This window comes from Scyliorhinus torazame, chromosome 14 (assembly GCF_047496885.1).
Source record: "Scyliorhinus torazame isolate Kashiwa2021f chromosome 14, sScyTor2.1, whole genome shotgun sequence".
Taxonomy (NCBI): Eukaryota; Metazoa; Chordata; class Chondrichthyes; order Carcharhiniformes; family Scyliorhinidae; genus Scyliorhinus; species Scyliorhinus torazame.
In genome coordinates, this window is record NC_092720.1 from 111,728,869 (window position 1) to 111,752,095 (window position 23,227).

At 47.8% G+C, this 23,227-nt stretch overlaps 1 long non-coding RNA gene across 3 annotated transcripts in view; it reads right to left on the reverse strand.

Annotated features, from left to right (window-relative positions):
• The window catches only part of LOC140389963 (uncharacterized), a 73,894-nt gene that overhangs the window by 29,344 nt on the left and 21,323 nt on the right, over positions 1-23,227 (reverse strand). For 2 of the 3 annotated variants that reach the window (XR_011934517.1, XR_011934518.1), the window contains exons 2-4: positions 10,993-11,096; positions 10,256-10,360; positions 9,062-9,124 (exon numbers count right to left, since the gene is read on the reverse strand). This is a non-coding gene — a long non-coding RNA (uncharacterized lncRNA). Of the gene's footprint in view, positions 1-9,061; positions 9,125-10,255; positions 10,632-10,992; positions 11,097-23,227 lie in introns of all 3 variants that reach the window. The other variant, XR_011934519.1, reaches the window with a different exon arrangement.

Genomic DNA, 23,227 nt, shown 5'->3' on the forward strand with positions numbered 1-23,227 from the left:
CGTCTCTCACCCCCCCTATTTCCCTCGCTGCTCCCCTTTTCCTCAATTGGTGTGCCAGCAATCTGCTCGCCTTCTCTCCATATTCATACTGTACACCCTGCGCCTTCCTCCATTGTGCCTCTGCAGTGCCTGTGGTCAGCAAGTCAAATTCCACATGCAGCCTTTGCCTTTCCCTATACAGTCCCTCCTCCGGTGCTTCCGCATACTGTCTGTCCACCCTCAAAAGTTCTTGCAACAACCGCTCCCGTTCCTTACTCTCCTGCTTCCCTTTATGTGTCCTTATTGATATCAGCTCCCCCCTAACCACCGCCTTCAACGCCTCCCAGACCACTCCCACCTGAACCTCCCCATTGTCATTGAGTTCCAAGTACTTTTCAATGCATCCCCTCACCCTTAAGCACACCCCCTCATCCGCCATTAGTCCCATGTCCATTCTCCAGGGTGGACGCCCTCTTGTTTCCTCTCCTATCTCCAAGTCTACCCAGTGTGGGGCATGATCCGAAATGGCTATAGCCGTATATTCCGTTCCCCTCACCCTCGGGATCAATGCCCTACCCAACACAAAAAAGTCTATGCGTGAATAGACTTTATGGACATAGGAGAAAAACGAGAACTCCTTACTCCTAGGTCTACTGAATCTCCACGGGTCCACCCCTCCCATCTGCTCCATAAAATCTTTAAGCACCTTGGCTGCTGCCGGTCTCCTACCAGTCCTCGACTTCGACCTATCCAGCCTTGGTTCCAACACCGTGTTAAAGTCTCCCCCCATTATCAGCTTTCCGGTCTCTAGGTCTGGGATGCGTCCTAGCATTCGCCTCATAAAATTGGCATCGTCCCAATTCGGGGCATACACGTTTACCAACACCACCATCTCTCCCTGTAATTTGCCACTCACCATCACGTATCTGCCCCCGTTATCCGCCACTATAGTCTTTGCCTCGAACATTACCCGCTTCCCCACTAATATAGCCACCCCCCTGTTTTTCGCATCCAGCCCCGAATGGAACACCTGCCCTACCCATCCTTTGCGCAACCTAACCTGATCTATCAGTTTCAGGTGCGTTTCCTGTAACATGACCACATCTGCTTTAAGTTTCTTAAGGTGTGCGAGTACTCGTGCCCTCTTTATCGGCCTGTTAAGCCCCCTCACGTTCCACGTGATCAGCCGAGTTGGGCCCCCCCCCTTGCCGGTTAGCCATCATCTTTTTCCAGCTTCTCGCCCTGTTCCCACGCAGCTGTATTTCTCCCAGACGGTGCCCCCCCGCCCATCCTTTCCCGTACCCACTCCCCCCTTTCCCCAGCAGCAGCAACCCAGTAATTCCCCCCTCCCCCCCCCCCCCCGCTAGACCCCCCGCTAGCGTAATTACTCCCCCCATGTTGCTCCCAGAAGTCAGCAAACTCTGGCTGACCTCGGCTTCCCCCCGTGATCACGGCTCGCCCCGTGCGGCGCCCCCTCCTTCCTGCTTCTCTATTCCCGCCATAATTATCATAGCGCGGGAACCAAGCCCGCGCCTCTCCCTCGGCCCCGCCTCCCATGGCCAACGCCACATCTCCTCTCCCTCCCCACCTCCCCCCATCACCACCTGTGGGAGAAAGAAAAGTTACCATACCGCAGGATTAATCATACAATCCCTCTTCGCCCCCCCCCCCCCACTCGTCCCACCACTTTGTCCAAACGTTCATTTTCGTAGTCCAATCATTCCAATTTTTCTTCTACAATAAAAGTCCACGCTTCATCCGCCGTCTCAAAGTAGTGGTGCCTCCCTTGATATGTGACCCACAGTCTTGCCGGTTGCAGCATTCCAAACTTTATCTTTTTTTTGTGAAGTACCGCTTTGGCCCGATTAAAGCTCGCCCTCCTTCTCGCCACCTCCGCACTCCAATCTTGATAGACGCGGATCACCGCGTTCTCCCATTTACTACACCGAGTTTTCTTCGCCCATCTAAGGACCATTTCTCTATCCTTAAAACGGAGAAATCTCACCACTATGGCTCTGGGAGCTTCTGCTGCTCTCGATCCTCGCACCATAACTCGGTATGCTCCCTCCACCTCCAACGGACCGGTCGGGGCCTCCACTCCCATTAACGAGTGCAACATCGTGCTCACATATGCCCCGACGTCCACCCCCTCCACACCTTCAGGAAGGCCAAGAATCCTCAAGTTGTTCCTCCTTGCGTTATTTTCCAGTGCCTCCAACCTCTCCACAGATCGTTTCTGGTGTGCCTCCTGTATCTCCGACTTCACCACCAGGCCCTGTATATCGTTTTCATTCTCTGCTGCTTTCGCCTTCACGACCCGAAGCTCCTGCTCCTGGGTCTTTTGTTCCTCTTTCAGCCCTTCAATCGCCTGTAATATCGGGGCCAACAACTCTTTCTTCATTTCCTTTTTTATCTCCTCCACGCAGCGTTTCAAAAACTCTTGTTGTTCAGGGCCCCATATGAAACTGCCACCTTCCGACGCCATCTTGGTTTCTGCTTGCCTTCCTTGCCGTTGTTCCAAAGGATCCGCTGCAATCCGGCCACTTTCCTCTCCTTTTTCCATCCGTGTCCAGGGGGAACACCCTTCTGGTTTACCGCACGGTGTTTTCAGCCGTTAAAATTGCCGTTGGGGCTCCTATCAAGAGCCCAAAAGTCCGTTTCACAGGGAGCTGCCGAAACGTGCGACTCAGCTGGTCATCGCCGCACCCGGAAGTAACAACACTCTTTAACCCAACCCCTTTGATAAACTGAACCTATGCACACCCCCCACCGCGCTTCAGAGAGCTAGCCCGCCCAGCTAGCTTGGTGGCCCCCATCCCTGGCACCGAATAGTCTCCCACCTATTGTTCCCTCCCCACCCTCGCCCCCGCTCATACAAGCCCCACACAATTGCCCGACAGAAAAAACACCAAAATCTAAACAAGCACACTTCCATCCCCCAACAGTGCAAATGAAAACCTTAACTCACTCAGCTCTGCCACTGGTCCCAAACCAATACAGAAGGCATTACAAACAGCTTCCACAAAACAAAAAACAAGAAATGCTTTTTTAAAGAACAGAGAAACAAAAAGAAAAAAAAACATAAACGTTGCAGCAAAGTTCAAAAGTTCTCAGTCCACCACCAGTCCTTTCCTTTTCACGAAGTCCAGCACATCCTCAGGTGACTTGAAATAAAAGTGCTGCTCCTCGTATGTGATCCAGAGATGGGCTGGATACAACAGTCCGAACTTCACCTTTTTCTTAAAAAGGATTGACCTAATCTGGTTGAAGTCTGCTCTTCTCCTGGCCACCTCTACACTCAGGTCTTGGTCGACCCACAGGATACTATTGTCCCACTTACAGCTCCATGTCTGCTTGGCCCACTGTAGAATGCTCTCCTTATCTGAGTACCTGTGGAATCTCGCCACCATTGCCCTCCGGGGGGTCTCCCGTTCGCGGCTTCCTCGCGAGTGCTCTGTGAGCCCTATCCACCTCCAAAGGTCGGGAGAATGCCCTATCCCCCATCAGCTTCTCGAACATATCTGCGATGTATGTCCCAGCGTCCGCTCCTTCGGACCCCTCCGGGAGCCCAACGATTCTCAAATTCTGCTGGCGGGACGTATTCTCTCGGTCCTTCACCTTCTCCAGGAGCATCTTCTGCTGGTCCCTCAGCATCCCCACCTACAGCTCCACTGCAGTTTGATGTTCCTCCTGCTCAGCCAACGCCTTCTCCACCTTCTGGATCGCCCGATCTTGGGTTTCCAATCTGAGCTCCAGCCGCTCAATCGACTCTTTTATCGGGTCCAAGCAGTCCCATTTCTGCTTAGCAAAGGCTTTCTGAATAACTTGCATCAGCTGCTCTGTTGACCGCTGGGTCGACAAACCAGGGGGGCGGGATTCTCCAACCCCCCCGCCGGGTCGGAGAATCGCCATGGAGTGGCGTGAATCCCACCCCCGCCAGCTGCCGAATTGTCCGGTGCCGGAGATTTGGCGGGGGCGGGAATTGCGCCAAGCTGGTCGGCGGGCTCCCCCCCGCGATTCTCCGACCCGCGATGGGCTGAAGCCCCGTTCATTCTATGCAGGTCCCGTCGGCGTAAATTGGAGTTGGTCCCTTACCGGCGGGACCTGGCGGCGCGGGCGGCCTCCGGGGTTATTGGGGGGTCGCGGGGGGACCTGGCCCTGGGAGGTGCCCCAACAGTGGCCTGGCCCGCGGTCGTGGCCCACTGATCCGCGGGTGGGCCTGTGCTGTGGGGGCACTCTATTCCTTCCGCACAGGAGGCCGTGGTCATCCGCCATTTCCGGTGCGGAAGTGACTCCATGTGCCCATGCGTGGGGATGACGTCAGCTGCCGCTGATGCTCCCGCGCATGTGCGGACCCACGCCGGCCGGCGGAGTCCCTTCGGCCTCGGCTGGCGCGGCGCCAAAGGCCTTCCACGCCGGCCGGCCTAGCCCCAATCCTCTGCACCTTTGGGGCGGCCCGACACCGGAGTGGTTCCCGCCACTCCACTGCGCCGTTTCTGCCCGCCATGCCGATTCCCGGACAATCCTGCCCCCGGACCTCCGCCATGCTGTCTCCCGCTGCAGCTTTGGCCCAAGCCTTCTCTGTCTTCCTGTTTCTGCCTTTACGAGCACTTCTCGTCCTTCTCTCCATGCACCGATGTGGGAATTTGGTACACAATTGCCTCTGTCTTCAGTTTTACAGTTCAAGTCCGGTAGAAAATTGGGGGGAAAAGGTCCAAAAGTCCGACCCGAGCGGGAGCCACCAAATGTGCGACTTACTCCATCATAGCCGGCTCCGGAAGTTCCCTCAGAAACATTACTGAAAGGAGAGTGGACTGGCAATGGCAGACAATCAAGGAACAAATAGGAGAACTCCGAAAGTTGTTTATTCCTATTTGCCTCAAGAATGGAAAGGGAACTGTAACTAAACTATGGCTTACAAGGGAAATTAGTGACTGTATTAGATTCAAAGAAGAAGCATACAAATTGGCAAGAGAAAGCAATAAACATGAGTATTGGGAGCAGTTTAAAATTCAGCAAAGGCAGACTAAGGGACGTATTAAGAAGGGGGGAAATAGAGTATCAAAGTAAGCTAGCGGGGGACATTAAAACTGACAGGTAAACGTTTCTATAGGAACTTAAAGAGAAAAAGACTGACAAAAACGAATGCAGGCCCCTTACAGTCAGAAATGGGAGAATTCATAACGGGGAACAAAGAAAAGGCTGAGGAACTAAATTCTTACTTTGCTTCTGTGTTCATAAAGGAAGACATGAATAATGTATCAGACGTTGAGAGAAACACACATTTTAGTGAGGAGCTGAAGGAAATCAGTATTAGTAGAGAAATGGTTTGGAGGAAATTGATGGAATTAAAGGCTGAATAATCTCCAGGTCCTGATAATCTTCATCTGAGAGTACTTAAGGAAGTGGGCCGAGAAATAGTAGATCCATTGGTGGTCATTTTGCGAACTTCTTTGGACTCTGAAATGGTTCTACAGATTGGAGGGTAGCTAATGTAACCCCGCTATTCAAAAAGGGGGGTAGAGAGAAAACAGGGAATTATAGACCAGTGAGCCTAATGTTAGCGGTAGTCAAGTCCATTATCAAGGATTCCATAGCACAGCATTTGGAAAGCAGCGGTATAATAAGACAAAGTCAGCATGGATTTATGAAAGGGAAATCATGCTTGACAAATCTACTGGAATTCTTTGAGGATGTAACTAGTAGAGTTGACCAGGGAGAACCAGTGGATGTGGTTTATTCAGACTTTCATGAGGTTGTCGACAAGGTCCCACATAGCAGATTACTATGTAAAGTTAAAGCGATTGGAATTGCAGGTAGTGTCTTGAGATGGTAAAGTTAATGTTGCCATAGCCCCAGGTGACCATAGGCTGCTTTCTCCTTTGAGGGGGAGAGCTGACCAGTAGCTACTTAAACTGAGGACACCATAGCTCAGGCAAGGCACAGGATTTGAGAAGGTGAGGCCTTCATGATAAAAGCTGCTGGTACGGGAATTGAACCCATGCTGTCGGCCTCACTCTGCATCACAAACCTGATAGCCAACTGAGCTAAAAGCTGGTTAGTGGTCCAGAAGCAAAGAGTTGGAATAAATGAGTCTTTTTTGGAACGGCAAGCAATAACTAGTGGGGTACCACAGAGATCAATGGTGGGACCCCCAGCTGTTCACATTATATATTAATGATTTGGATGAGGGAACTAAGTGTATTTTCTCCACATTTGCAGATGATACCAAGTTGGGTGGGAGGGTGAGCTGTGAGGAGGATGCAAAGATGCTTCAGCATGATTTTAGATAGGCTCAGTAAGTGGGCATATGCATGGCAGATGCAGTATAATGTGGATAAATGTGAGGTTATCCACTTGTGTGGCAAAAATAGAAAGGCAGATTATTGTTTGAATGGGTATAAATTGAGAGAGGTGGACATTCAGCGAGACTTTGGTGTCCTTGTGCATCAGTCACTGAAAGTAAGCGTGAATGGTACTGCAGTCAGCCAAGAAAGCAAATGGTATGTTGGCATTGATAGCGAGAGGATTTGAGTATAGGATTATGGAGGTTTTACTGCAATTTTACAGGTCGTTGGTAAGTTCACACTTGGAATATTGAGGTAAAGTCTCCGCCCCGTGATGCTGACAACGTGAACTGTGATTGGGTGGAGAATCAGGCGTCCGGACAAAATCCAGGTCTGCGCCCAGCACCAATACGGGCACTATGCCCCGCTCCCTCCCTGGCGGCGAAAGTGAGGTTTACTCCCCGCGCCGGCAGGGGCACCCAAAACAGTATTTGCATGCATTTAAATGTGAATAGCAGGTTGGACATAGTATGCTCCACCCTTCAGCGATGCTCCGCCCCTTTCAGGCAGAGGTCTTGCGGATGTGAATTAATACAAGTATTTACAAACGTGGGCTGGGAACCATTGCTGCGGAGGAGGAGCGGGAGGCTAAAAAAACATGAAAACTAGGTGAAAAATGTTGGGTTACCCGGGCCAGGTGGGGAGTGACTTGGTGCCAACTCAGTAGACTTGGGGTGTTCCCCTCGGGATCAGGGCGGCCTGTTTCAGACCCCAATTGCTGCAGTCTGTCTTTTAAACGCAACCCTTTGATACTAACTACAGGCTCCTGGCTGCTCACACTGCTGAGCGCTGCCTGTGTCCTTTAAATGCTCTGAGGGGCGCTGGTCATTTGGGAATAACCCCCAGGCCGCGCCTCTGGACACCCTCATACCTCTGGTGTATCATCAAGTGCCAAGCTCAATCAGGGGCCTACCGGGTTTTGCCAGTCCTCAGAAGCACTGCCCCATTACAGAGGAAGCAGAGGATCAGCAGTGCTCACCCCAACCTGAGGACTCACCAGTAGCCCTCACCCCTCCGGATCACCAGCTGTCTCCCCCTGGTGAGACTGGCAGCACTGACTGCCTCTGCCACCGTGTTCAGGGGGGCAGGCTTGAGGCTGCGGCCCACGCTTGGGAAGAGGGTGTCGCTCCGCTCCTCTCTGGCATGGAGCTGTGGGTCCACCTCAGATTCCCGTCCATTGGGCGGTTGGGGGTGGTGGGGGGGGGGGGGCATTCTTCTCTGAGTCATCTTGGTGGCTGCAGTAAGTGGAGCGCTTAAAAACACCTCCACCTGCCTGGCTCTTTGGCGCTAACTCCAGCCCGAGAGGTTAGAATGCCCGCTATGCCGAGAATTGCTCGGAATTTGCTGCGCCAGCAGGTGCTGTCCCATTAGCATGTCCTGAATTGCTGCCCTAATAGCGCCCTCAACGGGAAAACGAACCACATGCAATTCAGTCCCGGCACCAACACTTCCCAAATGGAGAATATTGGCCATTGCGTGCAATTCTGTGTCCTTATCTGAGGAAGGGTATTCTTGCTATAGAGTACAGTAAAGGTTTACCAGGCTTATTCCTAGGACTGTCATACGAGGAGAGATTAAGTCAGTTAGGATTATTTTCATTGGAGTTAGGAAGGGTGAGAGGGGATCTCATTGAAAAGTATGAAATTCTAACAGGATTAGACAGGTAGATTTAGAAAGAATCTTCCCGAGTGTGGCGAGTCCAGAACTAGGAGTCATAGTTTGAGGATATGAGGTAAACCTTTTAGAAGGGATATGGAGAGGTGGGGGGGCGGGGGGAGGGGGTGACTGGATTAGGGTATTGAACTTGATTATCAGCCATGATCATAACGATAACTGGAGCAGATTCAAAGGGCCTCCTCCTGCTCCTATTTTTCTATGTTTCGAAAGGCATAGAGATGCACTTCAGTAGCAGTTGAGCTTTGACAGGGGCATAGTTACGTAAAGTTATTGAGGTGGTCTTGATGATGGAAAGGATATGTGTTGGGAAACTCTTCTCGGCCAAATATGACATCAAGGTTATCGTTATTATAATGATAAAATACTTTGGGCTTATTTACCATACAAGGCACAAAGCACCAATCACTCATAAGGGATTTTGTAAACAAATTGTGACTTTATTTTTCACATGAGAACAGTTAAAGATAGGTATAAAGCATGACGATATCAGAGCTGTGTGCTGTGCTCTGCTCAGAGAGAAACATGAAACTAAGACTGGGTCACGTTGCACATTTCCCTTCTAATTATGTCTTATTAATAACCCTTATAGGCATTTTGCAGCATCCCTCTTTCTTTTTGAAGATACTTTCCCCATGCCAAAGAAGTATAACTTTTCACATTACATATTCATGTTTATACATAACTGCACCGATATGATGAAGCTATGGGTCTCTAAAGTGTCGAGGTAATCTGTGATATGCTGAGATCTTGTAATGCTAACCTTGTCTGGAAGTTTCTTTAATTTCTCACAGTGATCTGTGGGATTGTCATTCTATGATTGTTGTTCCTGGTTGCATTTGGAATTATGTCCCTGATGCAACAAGACTGTGTTTGGTTGAGGAACTGGAATGGATTTGCTTTCTCTTTGGTTATGCCTCACCATTGAGCATGGTGTGTAGTGACTTCATAGGACCTTAGTTCTAGACAAATTATTGTCCCCTCAGCTGCTTGTAATGTACGTTCTAGGCAATCTTTGATGCACACTTGTTGTCCCAACTGTAAACTTGGCAATTCTGTACCTGCATTTTTATCGTGCATGTTGGTCATCTTCTCTTGTAGCTTCAAAAGCTATGCTCGAGTTTCTGAGAGAACAGAATGGGGAAGAGTAGGTAAATTGGTACACACTGGTCTGCCAAACATGAGCTCTGCAGGTGATATAACATTCTAATGTGAAGATCTTGCTTGCTCTGTCTACATTTAAGAATTAGGGATTTCACTGTGGAATCAAGTATTATTTTTAAATTCATGTACGGCATATGGGTATCCTTGGCTAGGCCAGCATTTATTATCCATCCCTAGTTGCTCTTAAGAATGTGGTGGCGAGCCGTCTACTTGAACCACTGCAGTCCCTGAGGTGTAGGTACACCGTGCTGTTATGGAGCGAGTTCCGGGATTTTGATTCAGCGACAGTAAAGGAAGGACGATACATTTTCAATTCTGAAAGGTGAGTGACTTGGAACAGAACCTCCAGGTGCTCCCAGATATCTGCTGCCCTTGTCTTCTAGATGGTGGTGGTCGTGGGTTTGGAAAGTGCTGTCTTAGGAGCCTGCAGTGTTCCTCCAGTGCACCTTGTAGATGCTGCCACTTTTCGTCGGGAGTGGAGGAATGTTGGTGGAAGGGCTACCAGTCAAGCGGGTATTGAGCTTCTTCAGTGTTGTTAGTACTGCACTCATCCAGGTGGCATGGTGGCACTGTGGTTACCACTGCTGCCTTACAGCGCCGGGGACCCGGGTTAAATTCCGGCCTTGGGCGAGTGACTGTGTGGAGTTTGCACATTCTACCCGCTTCTAGGTGGGTTTCCTCCGGGTGCTCCGGTTTCCTCCCACACTCCAAGGATGTGCAGGTTATGTTGATTGGCCTTATAAAATTGCCCCTTAGTGTTCAAAGATTAGGTGGGTTATGGGGATAGGGTGGGGCAGTGGGTCTAGGTAGGGTGCTGTTTTGGAGGACCGGTGTAGACTCAATGGGTCGAATTGGGAATGTGTAGAGACAAGAAATTAAAGAGACAGAAACATCTTCAAAGATCAACCTTATGTTGAGAAGTTGGCCTGGCTTTAATATCATCTATTTTACTTGGATTACGATATATGTAAGCACAGTAATAAATGGAACAAAATAAATTGATCTGCTGTACAGTGATGGCACATTTCAGACTGTGGAAAACCAATCCTTCAGCTTGCATCAATAAGTGCAGATTATGGTCATATTCTTACTTTGTTCTTCACACAACGGCAATGTCATCTGCGATGCAGCAGCATCCTGGTACAGTGCATCTATTGCAGTCCATGTGAGATGAAGCGATTCTCGCTAACAGATATCTTGAAAGGAAATAATTGAAAACAGCATCGACTGAATGGATTCGGCAATACATTTTCACAAAGTGATAGATTGGTTCACGTCCAGGATCATATGTGATCATATATGTTCCCTTCATTGATGCTAGCATGCAAGGGTTCTTCCGACAAGTTCATGTGAACACGTCAACATTTCTGATACGTTCATGTGAAGTTCACCCTGACAGCTGTCACAATGCCGTTATGTTAAAGCATTCCACTCTGCCCCAAATCCTTGATGCATAATGACAAACCACTGTGTGGATGAGAGATAAAGGTTATTCTCTTTAGCCTAATAAAAGGCTAATAACACACACATGCTTTGCAGATATCAGTAGTTTGCTATAATAACACAGTCCATTATGTCAGAGTCATCAGACTTTTGAAGCTGCCTGGAATGATCTAACAAATATTCAGGTTCTCAAGGACTTAGTCACTGTATGAAACTCAATATAGACGGAGCCCCAATTCATAATGAAATCCAAAGTCTGGATTATGGTAATTTTGATTGGAATGATTCATAGAATTATGGAGGTAGACTTGGATTTTATGTGATATTGTGTAAAGAGGGATAGCAATTTTTAAGCTCCCCAGTTCTTATACATTCTAGAACTTACTTCTTCCGGCACAGCCCAAGTCAGTTGTCCTCCTTCCTGACAATGGAAAGATGTCTGGTTGAGTGGGAGCAGGGAATTTGGCAGGAGAAATTAACTTGGAAAAACTATGGAAGGAAAATAAGAAAATATCACAGTAAATGTAAACATATGTCTGACCTGAGCTCAATTTAGCCAAAAGGATGAAATTTCCATGTACTTTTCCCATTTTCTTCTATTTTATCAATTGAAGTCCAAATCTAAGCAGTTTAAGAAAACAAAAGTTAACCGTTATATTAATCCAAAAACAAGAACTACAGGAGCACAAAGAATGAAACCGAATGGCAAACCATTTGGATGTAGTTGCTTGCTAGTACAGAGTTTGAATTGTACTGAAAACAAGACATGTCGTTGAAGCTTCTCATCTTTCACTCATCAGGACAAACACAAGAGTGCCAAATTTCAAATGATCACAACAATTTATACTGCAGGAGAAAAGAGTGCTTACTTTGTTGACAAGTCAATTGTGGCCAAGATGGTTTGAAATTTGGCATTCTTGCATTTGCCCAGATGATTCAATGACAAAAGATTTTGGCAACATGCCTCTCTTTTCAGTAATATTTGAACATAATATATACAGAAATACATTTAATTTCAACAGCTGTTGCAGAGGAAATGGTAGCTATGAAACAAAGTTAAACTGTGTATGAAACTGAAAACTGATTTAGCAGAGAAATATTGATTAAAGCATAACATAGAAATCGTCTCTATGTTGAATCGGATGTAATTAAACAGTAAAGTGTAGTATCCTTGTAGAGACTGATAACTTTTAAAAATATATTTGAATTCTCAGCGACTGACTAAAGATTTCCAGTTTTACGCCTTTTACTCGAACAAACAAACTAAAAGCAACTGATTAACATTACTTAGTAGGTAACTAAATTCTAAACTGCCAGTAAAACAGAAGTAGTTTTAAGTGATCTATATTTGTATTGCTAAATATGAGCAATCAGTCATGGTTTTAAATGAGTTTAATTGAATGCTGTTGTGTAAGGAAAGGTAAACGAATAGTTATATTCATTTAGGGTAGCAAGGCTTTAAAGGTTTTTAAAACTAATGTCACAGCAGTTGGTTAGAGAAAGCGAGAGAGGGAGCATTTCTCTGAGCTTTTCTAGAAGAAAAGCCATACCATGGAGTAATGGTTAAGAAAACAAGTGCAGGAAACATAAAGTATAGCTCGTTAAGGAAACTAGAGAAATTAAGAGAAGTTGCCATGAAGTCTGAAGTTAACAAACATAGAGGAACTGCCTTGAGAACAGGATATATTGTTCATGGAAGTCAAATTCAGACTTAGGAAGAGAAGACCTGATGAGGATGGCTGCAGATAAGCCACATATCTGCAGCGATTGTAAGGCTCAATGTCCTTATTTCCAGTGTTTGAAGCAATAATATTCCATTGGGGACTGAGTACCTGTGTTTGTGTCGAATTCTGTGTGCACGTTGCAATTAAAGCCAAAGGAAGCTTGAAAGGAGAGGTGGAAAACTGGTTACTGTATTCCTTGTTAAAAGTGGAGCAGAAGGGTGTGTTTGAAAGAATAGTTGGAAAACCTAGAGTGGATTCTTAATGTAAACAGCTGATGGAAAGCATTGTTTGAAAGAAGATTTTAAGGCGTGTCTTTTTGGGAGTGGAGTTTGGAAACTCTCTTGTGACAATTATCTGTAGGGACTTGTGAGTGAAGAAGATTGGTTAAGTGGCATCAGCCATTTGGTTTCAGAATGGGGTGTTATCCTTGAAATCGGTTTACAAGAACATAAGAACATAAGATCGAGGAGTAGGCCATCTGGCCCCTCGAGCCTGCTCTCCCATTCAATGAGATCATGGCTGATCTTTTGTGGACTCAGCTCCACTTTCCCGCCCGAACATCATATCCCTTTATTCCTTTATTCTTCAAAAAACTATCTATCTCTATCTTGAAAGCATTTAATGAAGGAGCCTCAACTGCTTCACTAGGCAGGGAATTCCATAGATTCACAAGCCTTTGGGTGAAGAAGTTCCTCCTAAGGTCAGTCCTAAATCTGCTTCCCCTTATTTTGAGGCTATGCCCCCTAGTTCTGTTTTCACCCACAGTGGAAACAACCTGCCCGCATCAATCCTATCTATTCCCTTCATAATTTTATATGTTTCTGTAAGATCCCCCCGCATCCTTTTAAATTCCAATGAGTACAGTCCCAGTCTACTCAACCTCTCCTCATAATCCAACCCCCTCAGCTCTGGGATTAACCTAGTGAACCGCCTCTGCACATCCTCCAGCGCCAGTACGTCCTTTCTCAGGTAAGGAGACTAAAACTGAACACAATACTCCAGGTGTGGCCTCACTAACACCTTATACAGTTGCAGCATGACCTCCGTAGTCTTATACTCCATCCCTCTAGCAATGTAGGACAAAACTCCATTCGCCTTCTACACCTGTAAACCAACTTTTTGTGACTCATGCACTAGCACACCCAGGTCCTTCTGCACAGCAGCATGTTTTAATATTTTATCATTTAAATAATGATCCCGTTTGCTGATACCAAAATAGATAACCTCACATTTGTCGGCATTGTTTTCCATCCACCAGTGTAGCCAGCTTAGTTGGCCACTTCCCGACTTAAAATGGAGAACTGCAAAGGTTAAAGGGAAATTCAGCCAACACAGGCAAAGACTAGCAAATACAGAAATCATGTATATTGAAACCTGCAAAACAACCAGACAGCACGGAAACCAGCAGCCATCTGCATAGTAATGCATCAGCCATCTGCATAGTAATGAGCGATTCCAGGGCACAATGGCAACAGTTAAGGTAAATAAAGACAAGCCAGACTCCTCGGTGCCAGTAGGAGCCAAGACAAAGGATGGCCAACGGACACTTAGGGACCGCCCAGCGATCAGGGAGCCGCTCCAGCATTGGAGAAATCGATCCAAGTGATCGGAAAGTAGTCCAATCACTTGGAACCAGGTACGGGGTCCGCCCCGAAGGGCGGGAAGCCCCTGGGGACTATAAAGTAAAGCCCCCAAGTTCAAATTGTTCTTCTTTGGCAGGGTCACTCAGCAACTTGAATCAACCTGTGAGAGTGACCTGTCTTGTTGCCGCCAAGCAAGTAAGTCTCAAGTCAATGCTCGCTACGAGATAGGCTCTCCTAGCTACCAGTCGATACCAGCTTTTGAATCCTGCAGACTCAGGACCTGAACGAAAGGCCATTTATTCCCCTGACCTGGTGGGACAGTCCGAAGCTAAGTATAGGCCTTTTAGTGATAGGAATAGCCTAGAAAGTAGAGTTTATGCATGAGTAGTGATTTACTGTGTATAATAAATGTGTTTTGATTTGAACCTTACTAATTGGTGTGTCGAGTTATTGATCATTACTTGAACTTGAACCTCGTGGCGGTATCATAAAGATACCTGGCGACTCTAGAGCAAAGGTTATAAAACAGAGCCAATTGAACCAACCAAAAGTTAGCAACATATTACTGGCGACATCCTGACGGGACCCGATCTAGAAGTGGCTTAACCACTCCGGGAGATCCCAAAATTTGAATTAGAAATCCAATTGGGAACAAAAAAACCACAAGCAGTTCTGATCAATCCTCATAATTCGGAAGTATGTTAATGCATGCATAACTAACAGGGCTATAAGGTAAACTGATAGATTTTTTTGTTGCGACAAAACTGTCGGGTGTTTGTATTCTGGAAAATAGAGAAAGCCGTACCCGTATTTACAGCACCACCTTAATACCCCTCGTTCCAAATTTTAAGAGAAGTATTTAGAGAGGAAAGATGGCAATGCAGGCAATGCAACACCTCATGAACCCCGAAGAATTCATGGTCGCAGCGACCAGCAGCAGAGTAGGACAGTGTCCTGTTTGGGAAGAGGAAATCAGAAAGTACCTCAAAGGGAAAGGATAGCCCCTTTGGAGCAAATTCTGTGACAATGAGGAAACAGATCCCGGGAGTATAGGACATACTTGGTGGGAGAACCTGAGCGAAATTCATAAGAAGAGCTTGGGAAAAGCTCGCAAGCCGATGGCAATCGTGTCCTGTTTGGCACAACTGCGAGGCACAGAGGAGGTCGTTCGGACGCTCCGTAAAGAGATAGAGGAGACACATCAAATCAGTAAGGTCGATGTGAGCGAGATAGAGAAAGAGAACCTAGAATTAAGAAGGAAGTTAGCAGCAGAGGATGGAGAGGTGGATGATGCCAAGTGGGCACACCAGTCTTTTCTGGCGCATTTCAGCAGCTTCCAGACACAGTACGAAACGGCCTATCGGGACACACAACGTGCAGTCCTGGTAAGAGAGGAAACAGAGAAACAGGTAGAGGCATTGCAAAGGCAGTGTAGCGACCTGAAAGCATCAATAAGAGCAATCCATGCTACCACCACGGAGCACAGACAAAGCTCACTAGATTACGCAAAGTGCCGGAAGCAGATTGCAGAACTGCAGTCTTTACTTTCAGTTCAGAATGGATTCCAGAGCAGCTTTGGATCCCAGTTAGATACAGAAGATGGCCCGGATTGGGAAGAATTAAATGAGACCATGCATAGATATGTTCAGGGAACATGTGTGCAAGGAAAGCCCCAGAAGAGGAAAGCACCCCAACCTCCCACAGAGCAGATAGTTCAGGCACCAATGAATTCAGTAACCACCCACCGCACAGTCACATCGGACGGAGATACTGAATTTCTTTATACCACCCCCTTAACCGTGACCCAATTACGGGACGCCTGGGAGAAAATCACACTGTTCCTCCCCACCTCAGACCCCCACCACTTCTTTGCTAGAGTAAAGCAGCAGGCGACCATGTACGGCCTGGACGAGTGTGAGCACGTGAAGTTTACAGTTTTGAGTTTAGACCCTTTGGTCATAGCATCCCTTCCCCACCCACAGAATGTAGGAGGAGGCACCCTTGCAGAGATGCACGCAGCGATCCTAGACATGATCGGCTACAACAGAGGTGACTCCGTAGAAGGCCTGAATAAGTGCAGGCAGAAAATGACAGAACACCCCACAGCGTTTGCTGGACGCCTGTGGATTCGGTTCACAGCAGTTTTTGGAAATTTAGAACGCGGCCATTTGTCACAAGACGGTATGGCCAAATGGACCCGCACCCTTATCTCCCATGCCACAGAGGCAGGACAAAAAGCCTGTACGAATTATGACCCCACAGAGGAAGCCCACAATGAAAAATGGGTTTTAAAAAGATTGTCCCGCACCTGGGAGCAGTCTGTACAAAACAAACCCTTGGTTAAGAAACCCGAGGAACAGCAGGTAGAAGCAGACATCCAAGCTGTGAAAACGCACCAGAACCCCACATGGGTGAACGAAGGCAGGGACAGCCCCCCACAAAAGCCACAGGAGTGTTACAACTGTGGACAGTTAGGACACTTTGCACGAGAATGCAATGTCCCACGAAAGCCACAGAGAGCCCAGCAGGCAGGCACTCTGAATAAGAATAGGACAGAGCCCATACATAGTGTGAGCACAAGTTCAGACCAGACGGACCTGAATGGAACGGACTGACGGTGTTCGGGCTCTGCTGGTTGGGTCTGCGACACCCCATAGCACCACCAAGCCCATCACCACCAAGCACCCCATAGTCTTAGTTGACCTGCCCCACACAGCAGAACACATTTTGGGAATTAATTTTATGAATTCCCACAACTGACCTTTGATCCAGTCAGCCAATGAGTTTGGAGAATGGCAAAATCCGCAAGAGCCCCTGCAACGCTTACAATAGGAGAATATGCAAACAAGATTAGTGCAGTTGGCGAATTTTGGTTTGACCCAACCACAATTAGCACAGACAAGCAGGTTAGGGCAGTTCTGCAGAAGCACAGGACAGTATTCGCGACGCACAAACACGACTGTGGCCGGATGACTGGTTCCGTTCAAATCACAGGACCTGACCCTAGACCCCAAAAACAATACGGATTTCCCCAAGAGGCAGAGGGAGAAATCGCAAAAGTTATCGACAGCGATTTAGAGCAGGGCGTACTCAGATCAGTAGCCTTCACTGAGAATGCCCCGATTTGGCCAGTGAGAAAGCCCGATAGATCATGGCGACTCACCATCGATTACCGGGAGCTCAACAAAGACACCCCCGCAGCAGCCCCCACGGTAGCCACAAGTCCGAAGACCATGCTCAAACAGGGACTCAACTCACAATACTTTACGGTTTTGGACGTTAGTAATGGATTCTGGTCCATTCCATTGGCAAAAGCGTGCCAATACAAATTTGCCATCACATTTAAAAGTCAGCAGTACAGGTGGACATGCCTTCCACAAGGATTCCATAACTCCCCCTCCATTTTCCACCGACAGCTGGCAAATGGATTATCAAACTGTTCTCGCCCCGAATGTCTGGTCCAGTATGTGGACGACCTATTACTGCAGACAGGCACCAAGGCAGAGCACATCGAGCTTCTGGCCGAACTCCTGGAACTCCTACAGAAAATTGGTTGCAAAGTAAACCCCAAAAAGGCCCAGATTTTGGAAAACAAAGTGACATATTTGGGTACAATTATCACGCACGGTAAACGCGAGATCGAGCATAAAAGGATTGACTCGATTGCCAAATTGCCCCTTCCCCAGAATGTTTCAGCCCTCCGGTCGTTTTTAGGACTGGTTGGCTACTGCCGGAACCACATTGACGGTTTCGCCAGCAAGACAGCACCCCTCTCGGAACTCCTAAAGAAAGGAGCCCCTTGGGAATGGCTTCCGCAGCATACAGATGCTGTGGATGCTTTGAAAAGAGCCCTCATAGCAGCCCCCGCACTACAGGTTCCAGACCCGCTTTCCCCCTACGCTATAGAGATAGCTAGCACTGACCGCACCCTTTCGGCCGTGCTCCTCCAGGAACGGCACGAACAGCTAAGACCCGTGGCTTACGCCTCCAGAGTTTTAGATCCTGTGGAGCAGGGATTTTCGGCCTGTGAAAGGCACCTGCTCGCAGTTTTCTGGGCAGTTCAGTATTTTTCTTACATAACCGTACTAAACTCCATCACAATCCTCATGGAACACACCCCCACCCAACTTTTACTGGACGGACGACTCAAGGACGGTACAGTTAGTCAGATTAGAGCAGCTAGATGGACCCTTCTTTTGCAGGGATGGGACATCACCGTTAAACGGACCAAGACCCACACTTTCTTAGCCGATAACCTTCAGTACCCAGGCACCCCCCCATGAATGTGAAATCATCTCACCGCACCACAACACAGGCCCCTTTATTGCGAAAACATCCCCCAGAAAGATAGGTAGTTCACCCCAGAGCCTCCAGCACACAGACACGTGCGGACCCATAAGGATATATGTGGATGGATCTTCCACAATATTAGAAGGGAAGCGCATTACAGGATACGGCATTTACGTCGAGGACACGCAGGGACGCGCCCTAGAAGAAATCTCATTAAAGCTACCAGGACACTTAGGCGCGCAGGCGGCAGAACTAGCAGCCATTGCATACATCATAGGTCACCCAGACTCCTTCCCCAGCCCAGCAGACATATACTCGGACAGCCTCTATGTCTGTAACAGCCTCACAGAATTCCTACCCCTGTGGAAAGCAAGAGGATTTGTTTCCGCAGACGGAAAACCCCTCCCTTCAGCCCCATTGCTCCGTCACATTTTAGAGAAAGCACAGAACAGGACATTCGGAATCGTTAAAGTTCGAAGTCACCACCGTTCCCCCCCCCCCACCGGAAATGTAAAAGCCGACGCACTGGCCAAAGCAGGTTCCAGACATGGATATTTTTGGACACCCCCCGAAAGCGCACCAGTGAATGCAGTTCAGGTCTCGCAGACTAATATCGAAGATTTAGTGCAGGCCCAGAAGCAGGATAGCAATCTCAGGGAGATTTTGAAAGGAAAATTTACGGCACCTTACAATAGATTTAAAAATGCACTGACCACACATGACGGTGTGGTGTTAAAAGACACCCTTTATGTCGTTCCTGAACAGGACAGGAATCAACTTATTTGTTTATTCCATGACAGTCATGGACATCAGGGAATTGATCCCACTACAGCCCACCTCAGGCAGCTCTGTTGGTGGCCAAGTTTAAAAGAAGATGCAATGCACTACGTTGAGAATTGCCTTATCTGTGCCCAGAACAATCCGGACAGGTACGCAAAGAAAGCTCAACTTAGTCACACCCACCCCGTTAATGGCCCCTGGACTAACCTCCAGATCGATTTTATAGGACCAAAGCCCCCTTGCAGGAATGGTTACAAATATGTATTAGTTGTCACAGACATTTTTACGAAATGGGTAGAGGCATTCCCATCCCGAACGAACACGGCAAAGACCACCGCAAAGATCTTAACCCACCACATCTTTACGAGATGGGGACTCCCCCGCAGCATTGAATCCGACCAAGGTTCCCATTTTACGGGACGTGTCATGAAGAACGTCCTCACGATATTTGGCATTACCCAAAAATTCCACATCGCATACCACCCCCAGTCAAGTGGTATAGTGGAGCGCATGATTCGGACCCTAAAAGCCACCCTCAGAAAAATGGTCCAACAGAACAACACCACTTGGGATTCAGTCCTCCCTTTTGCGCTGATGTTTTTGAGAAATACTGTCTCAACATCCACAGGTTACACCCCACACACTCTCATGACCGGGCGCCACATGAAAGGCACAGAATTTTTATTAGGATTGGACTTGACCAGCCTCGAAGTGACAGCCCTCACACACGAGAACGCAGTAAAGCAGTTAGTGGAAAATATAAAAACGGCTCAGCTAGCAGCCGCAGTAAGATTAGGTACACGGAAGAAACAGAGCAAGGCCTGTTTCGACAAGACAGTGCATGCGACTGAGTTTGAGGTAGGACAGCAGGTCATGCTCTCAATTTACAACCCCAGCACATTCCTGTTACCGAAGTATTCGGGTCCGTACTCCATTACGGACAAAGTAAGCCCCTCCGTCTATAAAATTAAGTACCCCAATGAAAGACTGCATGGTTCCATATTAACCAGCTTAAGGCATATGGCCCACCGTCCAACCACGCACACCACATCATGCTCGACGCAGCAGACCACACCGCGCCCACAGCCAACGTATCCGTACCCTCCCCCAACACGCCCACCACATCCACGGACTCACCCGCGACTCCACCCCTGACCTCTAGACTCCGCCCCAGAATGCCCACAGACAGCAGCAGCAGCGACAGCGTCTGTGACACAGGCAATAGCCACAGCACGCCTCCCTACTATCCCCATGCAACAGGACCCACACCCAGCGAATCTGACCACGATTCGAGTGATCCCTTCCTCATCACTTTCCTCAATAAACCCCACCAAAGACCACCGCCCTACGATTACGACCCTGATTCCGTCCCCACAGACCTAGACACCACCTTTTGGCACCGCGACAACTCATACAGGCTCGTCCGGAACGACGAGATGGACCCCAAACCGCACCATGCAGTTCTATCAGCCCTTATACATTCGAGAGTATGGCATCCGGGAGAAGATGACGACTTTGAGTCTGACCCCCAAAGCGAGAACCCCTTTGCGACCCTGTTCGCAACTGATCACTGAGGTGTCCAGATGGTGTTTTAAAAAGGAACTGCTTGGGAGAAAACGGTATCCTTTCTGATGGAACCTGCAGCATGTTGTTTAATGTTGTTTGTTACTGTTAGTGTTAAATGTTGTTTGTAAGATCGGAATTTTTTTTCCACGGCCCCACGCCTTATTTTTCGGCTGAAACCTTTGAGAACTTGCCAGCACACTCATCGGCCAAAACCGCTGAGAGCTTGCCAGACCCCCGTTCTTAACTGCCCTTCTGGTTCGAAGGTGGAAACTTTATGGCAACCCCCCCACGAAGACTACATTTTTGCCCGTTCTTGTCGGTTGCTCAGGCAGTGGAGAAATGGCATTGGTCTCCGCCCTGCCTGACGACCCCCCCTCTGGTCAGCTACGCTCGGGTAGAGCACACACGGCATTGGTCGCCGTCCTACCCGGGGATTCCATCCAAATCTTACCCGTCGCGGCCCATACGCACCTCATTTCGTCACTTTTGGTTCAAAAAGTTTTGTTTTGTTTTCAGGCAACTCTTAGGTTGCCATCCCTATGATATTTATATCCTCAAACATTTGGATGGTAAATCGCACAGCCTGCGAGACGGCTCACACTGTTTCAGTATTTTTAAGTGTGTCTTGCCCTGAATATTCGGTTTAAGAAAAAAAAAATGAGGGAGTCACACATGGTGACAAATCATAAAGGGAGAATTGGCACGAAAGGACAGACATACTAACAGACGACATATTAAACCAAGACAGTAACAGATACTATGCTTGATCCCACAGAACCCCAGAAGCTCCAGGAAAAGAGACGAAACGGAAAGGAAGAGAAGAGAAAGAAGACAACAATGAAGACGGCATACGTGTATTTCGTCGTTATTGCAATGTGTGTTCGGTTGCGCACAAACGCAAACCCCCTGACCCCAACCCCCCCACCCCCCCCCCCCCCCCCCAGCCGTTAATGATTCATTTCCCCATAGCACCCAGAGCCCAGTAACAGGCAGCACCACACCATCATGGTGTGATAAGCTCAAAACGTGATACTCCCTTTCCTACGTAGTCGAATCCCTATTAGTATTGGCGATACTCTGCAGCATCGTGCAGACTATCCACATGAGGAAATGGAGAAGGAGAGCCTACCGCGCGAGCACCCCGGTATACAGAATAAGATCCTCTATGTTCAGTTATCCCCAGGACCCCGAACCCCTCGATCTATAATAAAGGACATTTGTTTGCGTTCTTCTGTAAATAAAGAAATGGAAAGATTGTCCAACCCTGTGTTTGACTGCCAAGCCAGGAAAAATGTAAATGCTGCTTTCGTTTTGTATTGTTTAGGAAGTTAGTATGATTGAATGTTTGAGTGAGTGTAGAGTATTAAGGACAGTTGGAGGTACCGTTTTTTAAAATTTTGTAATGCATGTCCCTGTTTTGACTTGGCGCCAGTTAGAATGTTAGTTATATTTTTCTTGCATAGTTATGGTCAGTGTAGAGGCCATAGAAGAGTGCTCGCCGGGTCAGGGAATGAAGACAACGCAGTTATGTGATCCTTCACGCTTCGCGTTAGGATCACATAACTGCATTGTCACCTGAGTTGGCCACTGAGTGTAGCCACGTGAGTTGGCCACTTCCTGACTTAAAATGGAGAACCGCAAAGGCTGAAGGGAAATTCCGCCAACACAGGCAAAGACTAGCAAATACAGAAATCATGTGTATTGGAACCTGTAAGAAACCAGACAGCACTAAAACCAGCAGCCATCTGCATAGTAATGCAGCAGCCATCTGCATAGTAATGAGCGATTCCAGGGCACAATGGCAACAGTTGAGGTGAATGAAGCCAAGCCAGATTCCTCGGCACCAGCAGGAGCCAAGACAAAGGAAGGCCAACGGACACTTAGGGACCGCCAGCGATCAGGGAACAACTCCAGTATTCAAGTGATCGGAAAGTAGTCCAATCACTTGGAACCAGGTACGGAGTCCGCCCCGAAGGGCGGGAAGCCCCTGCGGACTATAAATTAAAGCTCCCAAGTGCAAATCGTTCTTCTTTGGCAGGGTCACTCAGCAACTTAAATCAACCCGTGAGAGTAACCTGTCTTGTTGCCGGCAAGCAAGTAAGTCTAAAGTCAATGTTCGCTACGAGATAGGCGCTCCTAGCTACCAGTCGATACCAACTTTTGAATCCTGCAGACTCAGGACCTGAACGACAGGCCATTTGTTCCCCTGACCTGGTGGGCCAGTCCGAAGCTAAGTATAGGCCTTTTAATGATAGGAATAGCCTAGAAAGTATAGTTTATGCATGAGTAGTGATTTACTGTGTATAATAAATGTGTTTTGATTTGAATCTTACTAATTGGTGTGTCGAGTTATTGATCATTACTTGAACTTGAACCTCGTGGCGGTATCATAAAGATACCTGGCGACTCAAGAGGAAAGGTTAAACAAACAGAGCCAATTGAACCAACCAAAAGTTAGCAACACCAGACACGAGCCCATTCACTTAAACTATCCAAATCCCTCTGCAGGCTTCCAATATCCTCAGCACTTTTTGCTTTACCACTCAGCTTAGTGTTGTCTGCAGACTTGGACACGCTGCACTTGGTCCCCAACTCCAAATCATCTATGTAATTGTGTACATTTGTGAAGCTAAGGGAGGAGTAAAGGTTTTATAACCAAACTTTTTCATGTTTGATA